The sequence below is a fragment of the Cupressus sempervirens genome, chromosome 1 (assembly GCF_028749045.1).
Source record: "Cupressus sempervirens isolate cs-2001-9-10 chromosome 1, ASM2874904v1, whole genome shotgun sequence".
NCBI lineage: Eukaryota > Viridiplantae > Streptophyta > Pinopsida > Cupressales > Cupressaceae > Cupressus > Cupressus sempervirens.
The window spans coordinates 608515111-608524369 of NC_143118.1; positions in this window are offsets into that span (position 1 = coordinate 608515111).

Sequence of the window (9259 nt, forward strand, 5' to 3'; positions counted from 1 at the left end):
CGCACTCGCCTTGATTCTGAGTGGCCCGAGTCACTTACGTGATCCAAAACTGGGTAACTTTTTCTCTTTTCTTTTTTTTGTCAAGTCCCAAAGTTTTGAACTCGAATAGAGTCGGATGCCCCGACTCGAGTCTCGAGTCATCTCCAAATTTTTTGCACGACTCATGTCACCGTGCTCGACTTGATTCTAAGTGCCCCGAGCCGTGTACATGATCCAAAAGCGGTTAACTTTTTCTTTTTGGTTAACGCCCAAAGTTTTCAACCCGACCCGCCTCGGCAACCTCAACTCGAAGCGCCTCGAGCCTTAGTGGCCTCCAATGTTTTTGCACGACTCATGCCACCGTTGACTTTTCGCTCAAATCATGTCACCCAGTGCACCTCGATGCTATGTGACCCGAGCCCTGTGCGCGATCCAAAACCAGGTAACGTTTTTTTTTGAACTCCCAAAATTTCATTCTTTTTTGCCTTACGAGGCCTATCATGATCTCTTTTTATAAAGAAAATTCTCAAATCGGATCGTTTCGGCTACCCTACCTCGAATCTGGCTAGCTAGGCGTAATGCCTCGAGTCAGCTCGGCAATACGTGAACTGAAACTTGTGCGTGATCCAAAAGCGGGTAACTTTTTTTTTTTTTTGTAATGCCCAAAATTTAGCGCTTTTCGCTGTACAGGGCCTCCCATGATTTTTTTTGTTTTTTTTTTTTTCCCCTCGTCAACCCACTCTGGTGACCCAGTCAGGTCACCCGAGGCTGGGGCGACGAAGATGGGTTGACCTAGTCGGGTGACCCAAGTTGGGTCGACCCAGGCGTCCGATCCTGGCTGGGGACAGTAAGTCGATTCTATAAGTTTGCTTGCCAATTTTTCTAGCCAGGTCGGCTCACCAAGTCATCTAACCATGTGGTCCTTGCCAAATCAAGAATTGACTCTTTAAGTCCACTCACAGCTCATCAAGCCAGCTCACCAAGATGACTTACCGTCTCGCCTCACCAGGTTGCCCCACCAGGTTGCCTCTTCTTTAAGACCGCTCACCATGTCGGCTCGCCAAGTCACCTCACCGAGTTGACTATTCAGGTTGCCTCACCAAGTCGACCCCTTAAGTTCGCTCACCAAGTCAGCTCCCTAAGTCAGCTCACCAAGTCGAATCACCTAGTCATTTTACCACCTTGCCCCAGCAGGTGTGCTCGCCAAGTCGCCCCGCTGAGTTGCTTCTCTAAGCCCACTCACCATGTCAGCTCACCAAGTCGGTTGTTCAAGTACGTTGCCAAGTCAACTCTTTAAGTTCGCTCACCAGGTCAGCCCGCCCAAGTCGCCTCTTTAAGTTCGTTCGCCAGGTCGGCCTGCCCAACTCGCATCAGCGGGTTAACTCGCCGAGTCACCTCACGAAGCTGACTCTTTTAGTGCGCTCACCAAGTCAGCTCACCAAGTTGACTCACCATCTCGCCTCGATAAGTTGGCTTGCCAAGTTACCCTACCAAGTCGTCGCCTCTTTAAGCCCGCTCACCGTGTCAGCTCGTCAAGTTGGCTAACCAAGTCGACTAATCAAGTAGGCCCACCAAGTCACCTCAAGGATAGCTCCTCACCATGAGTCACCTCACCATGTTGACTCAATGAGTCGCCTCACCATGTTGACTCTTTGAGCCCGCTCGCCAGGTCGCCTCACCAAGTCGACTCTTTAAGTTCGCTCGCCAGGTCAACTCGCCAAGTCAGCTCACCATGTCATCTCAACGAACCAACTCGCCGAGTCACCTCACCACGTCGGCTCTCTAATACCACTTTCCAAGTCGCCCCACCAACTCGCCCCATTAGGCCCACTCACCACATCACCCCGTTAGGCCCACTCTCACCAAGTGGACTCTTTAAGTCTGCTCATAAAGTCGAGCCACCAAGTACTCTCACCAAGTCGACTCTTTAAGTCCTTTCATCGAGTCACCCCACCAAGTACTCTCACCAAGTCAACTCTTTAGGTCCGTTCACAGAGTCACCCCACCAAGTCGACCCTTCAAGTGCGTTCATCAAGTCACCCCACCAAGTCGACTCTTTAAATTCATTCATCAAGTCACCCCGCTAGGTCAGCCCACAAATTACTCTCACCAAGTCGACTCTTTAAGTTCGTTCATCAAGTCACCCCGCCAGGTCGGCCCACCAAGTGGACTCTTTAAGTTTGTTCATGAAGTCACTCTGCCAAGTCGGCCCACCAGGTCGACTCTTTAAGTTCGTTCATCAAGTCACCCCGCCAGGTCAGCCCACCAACTACTCTCACCAAGTCGACTCTTTAAGTTTGCTCACCAAGTCACCCCGCCAGGTCGGCCCACCAAGTACTCTCACCAGGTCGACTCTTTAGGTTTGTTCATCAGGTCACCCCACCGAGTACTCTCACCAAGTCGACTCTTTAAGTTCGTTCATCAAGTCGCCCCGCCAGGTCGGCCCACCAAGTACTCTCACCAAGTCGACCCTTTAAGTTCGGTCATCAACTCACCCCGCCAGGTCAGCCCACCAAGTACTCTCACAGAGTCGACTCTTTAGGGTCGTTCATCAATTCACCCCGCCAGCTCGGCCCACCAAGTTCTCTCACCAGGTCGACTCTTTAAGTTCGTTCATCAAGTCACCCCGCCAGTTCGACCCACCAAGTACTCTCACAAAGTCGACTCTCTAAGTTCGTTCATCAAGTCACCCTGCCAGGTCAGCCCACCAAGTACTCTCACCAAGTCACCCCGCTAGTTTGACCCACCAAGTCGACTCTCTAAGTCCGTTCATCAAGTCACCCCGCCAGGTCGGCCCACCAAGTCGAATCTTTAAGTCCGTTCATCAAGTCATGTGACCAGGTCAGCCCACCGAGTACTCTCGCCAAGTCGACTCTTTAAGTTTTTTCATCAAGTCACCCGGCTAGGTTGGCCCACCAAGTCACCAAGTACTCTCACCAAGTCGACTCTCTAAGTCCGTTCATCAAGTCACCCCGCCAGGTCGGCCTGCCAAGTCGAATTTTTAAGTCCGTTCATCAAGTCACCCCACCAAGTACTCTAACCAAGTCGATTCTTCGAGTGCGTTCATCTAGTCACCCGACCAACTACTCTCACCAAGTCGACTCTTTAACTATGTTCATCAAGTCACCCCACCAAGCACTCTCACCACGTCAACTCTTTAGGTCCATTCATAAATTCACCCCACCAAGTCGACCCTTCAAGTGCGTTCATCAAGTCACCCCACCAAGTACTCTCACCAATTTGACTCTTTAAGTCTTTTCATCAAGTCACCACACCAAGTACTCTCACCAAGTCAACTCTTTAGGACCGTTCATCAAGTCACCTCGCCAAGTCGACCCTTGAAGTCCGTTCATCAAGTCACCCCACCAAGTACTCCCACCAAGTCGACTCTTTAAGTCAGTTCACGAAGTCACCCAACCAGGTCGGCCCACCAAGGACTCTCACCAAGTAGACTCTCTAATTCTGTTCATCAGGTCACCCCTCCGAGTACTCTCACCAAGTCAACTCTTTAGGTCCGTTCATCAAGTCATCCTGCAAAGTTGACCCTCTAAGTTCGTTCATCGAGTCACCCCACCAAGTCGACTCTTTAAGTCCTTTCATCAAGTCACCCCGCCAAGACGACTCTTTAAGTCTGTTCATCAAGTCACCAGAACAACTACTCTCACCAAGTCGACTCTATAAGTCCGTTCATCAAGTCGGCCCACCAAGTACTCCCACCAAGTCGACTCTTTAAGTCTGTTCATCAATTCACCCCGCCAAGTACTCTCACCAAGTCAACTCTTTAGGTCCGTTCATCGAGTCACCCCGCCAAGTCGACCCTTTAAGTCCGTTCATCAACTCGCCCCACCGAGTTGCTTCTCTAAGCCCACTCACCATGTCAGCTCACCAAGTTGGTTGTTCAAGTACTTTGCCAACTCAACTCTTTAAGTTCGCTCACCAGGTCAGCCTGCCCAAGTTGCCTCTTTAAGTTCGTTCGCCAGGTCGGCCCGCCCAAGTCGCATCAGCGGGCTAACTCACCGAGTCACCTCATGAAGTTGACTCTTTAAGTGCACTCACCAAGTCATCTCACCAAGTTGACTCACCATCTTGCCTCAATAATTTGGCTTGCTGAGTTACCCCACCAAGTCATCGCCTCTTTAAGCCCGCTCACCATGTCAGCTCGTCAGGTCGGCTCACCAAGTCGACTAATCAAGTAGGCCCACCAAGTTGCCTCAAGGATAGCTCCTCACCATGAGTCACCTCACCATGTTGACTCAATGAGTTGCCTCACCATGTTGACTCTTTGAGCCCGCTCGCCAGGTTGCCTCACCAAGTCAACTCTTTAAGTTCGCTCGCCAGGTCGACTCGCCAAGTCAGCTCACAATGTCATCTCAACGAACCAACTCGCCGAGTCGCCTCACCACGTCGGCTCTCTAATACCACTCGCCAAGTCGCCCCACAAACTCGCCCCGTTAGGCCCACTCTCACCAAGTGGACTCTTTAAGTCTGCTCATAAAGTCGAGCCACCAAGTACTCTATCCAAGTCGACTCTTTAAGTCCTCTCATCAAGTCACCCCACCAAGTACTCTCACCAAGTCAACTCTTTAGGTCCGTTCACAGAGTCACCCCACCAAGTCGACCCTTCAAGTGGGTTCATCAAGTCACCCCACCAAGTTGACTCTTTAAGTTCATTCATCAAGTCACCCCGCCAGGTCAGCCCACAAATTACTCTCACCAAGTCAACTCTTTAAGTTCGTTCATCAAGTCACCCCACCAGGTCGGCCCACCAAGTGGACTCTTTAAGTTCGTTCATCAAGTCACTCTGCCAAGTCGGCCCACCAGGTCGACTCTCTAAGTTCGTTCATCAAGTCACCTCGCCAGGTCAGCCCACCAACTACTCTCACCAATTCGACTCTTTAAGTTTGCTCACCAAGTCACCCCGCCAGGTCGGCCCACCAAGTACTCTCACCAGGTCGACTCTTTAGGTTTGTTCATCAGGTCACCCCACCGAGTACTCTCACCAAGTCGACTCTTTAAGTTCATTCATCAAGTAGCCCCGCCAGGTCGGCCGACCAAGTACTCTCACCAAGTCGACCCTTTAAGTTTGGTCATCAACTCACCCCGCCAGGTCGGCCCACCAAGTACTCTCACAGAGTCGACTCTTTAGGTTCGTTCATCAATTCACCCTGCCACCTCGGCCCACCAAGTTCTCTCACCAGGTCAACTCTTTAAGTTCATTCATCAAGTCACCCCGCCAGTTCAACCCACCAAGTACTCTCACAAAGTCAACTCTCTAAGTTCGTTCATCAAGTCACCCTGCCAGGTCAGCCCACCAAGTACTCTCACCAAGTCACCCCGCTAGTTCGACCCACCAAGTCGACTCTCTAAGTCCGTTCATCAAGTCACCCCACCAGGTCGGCCCACCAAGTCGAATCTTTAAGTCCGTTCATCAAGTCACGTGACCAGGTCAGCCCACCGAGTACTCTCGCCAAGTCGACTCTTTAAGTTTGTTCATCAAGTCACCCGGCCAGGTCGGCCCACCAAGTGACCAAGTACTCTCACCAAGTCGACTCTCTAAGTCCGCTCATCAAGTCACCCCGCCAGGTCGGCCCGCCAAGTCGAATATTTAAGTCCGTTCATCAAGTCACCCCACCAAGTACTCTAACCAAGTCGATTCTTCGAGTGCATTCATCAAGTCACCCGACCAACTACTCTCACCAAGTCGACTCTTTAACTATGTTCATCAAGTCACCCCACCAAGCACTCTCACCACGTCAACTCTTTAGGTCCGTTCATAAAGTCACCCCACCAAGTCGACCCTTCAAGTGCGTTCATCAAGTCACCCCACCAAGTACTCTCACCAATTCGACTCTTTAAGTCTTTTCATCAAGTCACCACACCAAGTACTCTCACCAAGTCAACTCTTTAGGACCGTTCATCAAGTCACCTCACCAAGTCGACCCTTGAAGTCCGTTCATCAAGTCACCCCACCAAGTACTCCCACCAAGTCGACTCTTTAAGTCAGTTCACGAAGTCACTAAACCAGGTCGGCCCACCAAGGACTCTCACCAAGTCGACTCTCTAAGTCTATTCATCAGGTCACCCCACCGATTACTCTCACCAAGTCAACTCTTTAGGTCCGTTCATCAAGTCACCCCGCAAAGTCGACCCTCTAAGTTCGTTCATTGAGTCACCCCACCAAGTCGACTCTTTAAGTCCTTTCATCAAGTCACCCCGCCAAGCCGACTCTTTAAGTCCGTTCATCAAGTCAGCAGAACAACTACTCTCACCAAGTCGACTCTATAAGTCCGTTCATCAAGTCGGCCCACCAAGTACTCCCACCAAGTCGACTCTTTAAGTCCGTTCATCAGTTCACCCCGCCAAGTACTCTCACCAAGTCAACTCTTTAGCTCCGTTCATTGAGTCACCCCACCAAGTCGACCCTTTAAGTCCGTTCATCAACTCGCCCCGCCGAGTTGCTTCTCTAAGCCCACTCACCATGTTAGCTCACCAAGTCGGTTGTTCAAGTACATTGCCAAGTCAACTCTTTAAGTTCGCTCACCAGGTCAGCCCGCCCAAGTCGCCTCTTTAAGTTCGTTCGCTAGGTCGGCTCGCCCAAGTCGCATCAGCGGGCTAACTTGCCGAGTCACCTCACGAAGTTGACTCTTTAAGTGCGCTCACCAAGTCAGCTCACCAAGTCGACTCACCATCTCGCCTTGATAAGTTGGCTTGCCGAGTTACCCCACCAAGTCGTCGCCTCTTTAAGCCCGCTCACCGTGTCAGCTCGTCAGGTCGGCTCACCAAGTTGACTAATCAAGTAGGCCCACCAAGTCGCCTCAAGGATAGCTCCTCACCATGAGTCGCCTCACCATGTTGACTCAATGAGTCGCCTCACCATGTTGACTCTTTGAGCCCGCTCGCCAGGTCGCCTCACCAAGTTGACTCTTTAAGTTTGCTCGCCAGGTCGACTCGCCAAGTTAGCTCACCATGTCATCTCAATGAACCAACTCGCTGAGTCGCCTCACCACGTCGGCTCTCTAATACCACTCGCCAAGTCACCCCACCAACTCGCCCCGTTAGGCCCACTCACCACATCACCCCGTTAGGCCCTCTCTCACCAAGTGGACTCTTTAAGTCTGCTCATAAAGTCGAGCCACCAAGTACTCTCACCAAGTTGACTCTTTAAGTCCTTTCATCGAGTCACCCCACCAAGTACTCTCACCAAGTCAACTCTTTAGGTCCGTTCACAGAGTCACCCCACCAAGTCGACCCTTCAAGTGGGTTCATCAAGTCACCCCACCAAGTCGACTCTTTAAGTTCATTCATCAAGTCACCCCGCCAGGTCAGCCCACAAATTACTCTCACCAAGTCGACTCTTTAAGTTCGTTCATCAAGTCACCCCGCCAGGTCGGCCCACCAAGTGGACTCTTTAAGTTCGTTCATCAAGTCACTCTGCCAAGTCGGCCCACCAGGTCGACTCTCTAAGTTCGTTCATCAAGTCACCCCGCCAGGTCAGCCCACCAACTACTCTCACCAAGTCGACTCTTTAAGTTTGCTCACCAAGTCACCCCACCAAGTCGTCCCACAAAGTACTCTCACCAGGTCAACTCTTTAGGTTTGTTCATCAGGTCACCCCACCGAGTACTCTCACCAAGTCGACTCTTTTAGTTCGTTCATCAAGTCGCCCCGCCAGGTCGGCCCACCAAGTACTCTCACCAAGTCGACCCTTTAAGTTCGGTCATCAACTCACCCCGCCAGGTCGGCCCACCAAGTACTCTCACAGAGTCGACTCTTTAGGTTCGTTCATCAATTCACCCCGCCAGCTCGGCCCACCAAGTTCTCTCACCAGGTCGACTCTTTAAGTTCGTTCATCAAGTCACCCCGCCAGTTCGACCCACCAAGTACTCTCACAAAGTCGACTCTCTAAGTTCGTTCATCAAGTCACCCTGCCAGGTCAGCCCACCAAGTACTCTCACCAAGTCACCCCGCTAGTTTGACCCACCAAGTCGACTCTCTAAGTCCGTTCATCAAGTCACCCTGCCAGGTCGGCCCACCAAGTCGAATCTTTAAGTTCGTTCATCAGTTCACCCTGCCAAGTACTCTCACCAAGTCAACTCTTTAGGTCCGTTCATCGAGTCACCCCGCCAAGTCGACCCTTTAAGTCCGTTCATCAACTCGCCCCGCCAAGTTGCTTCTCTAAGCCCACTCACCATGTCAGCTCACCAAGTCGGTTGTTCAAGTACGTTGCCAAGTCAACTCTTTAAGTTCGCTCACCAGGTCAGCCTGCCCAAGTTGCCTCTTTAAGTTCGTTCGCCAGGTCAGCCCGCCCAAGTCGCATCAGCGGGCTAATTCGTCGAGTCACCTCACGAAGCTGACTCTTTAAGTGCGCTCACCAAGTCAGCTCACCAAGTCGACTCACCATCTCGCCTCGATAAGTTGGCTTGCCGAGTTACCCCACCAAGTCGTCGCCTCTTTAAGCATGCTCACCGTGTCAGCTCATCAGGTCGGCTCACCAAGTTGACTAATCAAGTAGGCCCACCAAGTTGCCTCAAGGATAGCTCCTCACCATGAGTCACCTCACCATGTTGACTCAATGAGTCGCCTCACCATGTTGACTCTTTGAGCCCGCTCGCCAGGTCGCCTCACCAAGTCGACTCTTTAAGTTCGCTCGCCAGGTCGACTCGCCAAGTCAGCTCACCATGTCATCTCAACGAACCAACTCGCCGAGTCACCTCACCACGTCGGCTCTCTAATAACACTCGCCAAGTCACCCCACCAACTTGCCCCGTTAGGCCCACTCAACACATCGCCCCGTTAGGCCCACTCTCACCAAGTGGACTCTTTAAGTCTGCTCATAAAGTCGAGCCACCAAGTACTCTCACAAAGTTGACTCTTTAAGTCCTTTTATCGAGTCACCCCACCAAGTACTCTCACCAAGTCAACTCTTTAGGTCCGTTCACAGAGTCACCCCAGCAAGTCGACCCTTCAAGTGCATTCATCAAGTCACCCCACCAAGTCGACTCTTTAAGTTCATTCATCAAGTCACCCCGCCAGGTCAGCCCACAAATTACTCTCACCAAGTCAACTCTTTAAGTTCGTTCATCAAGTCACCTTGCCAGGTCGGCCCACCAAGTGGACTCTTTAAGTTTGTTCATGAAGTCACTCTGCTAAGTCGGCCCACCAGGTCGACTCTCTAAGTTCGTTCATCAAGTCACCCCGCCAGGTCAACCCACCAACTACTCTCACCAAGTTGACTCTTTAAGTTTGCTCACCAAGTCACCCCGCCAGGTCGGCCCACCAA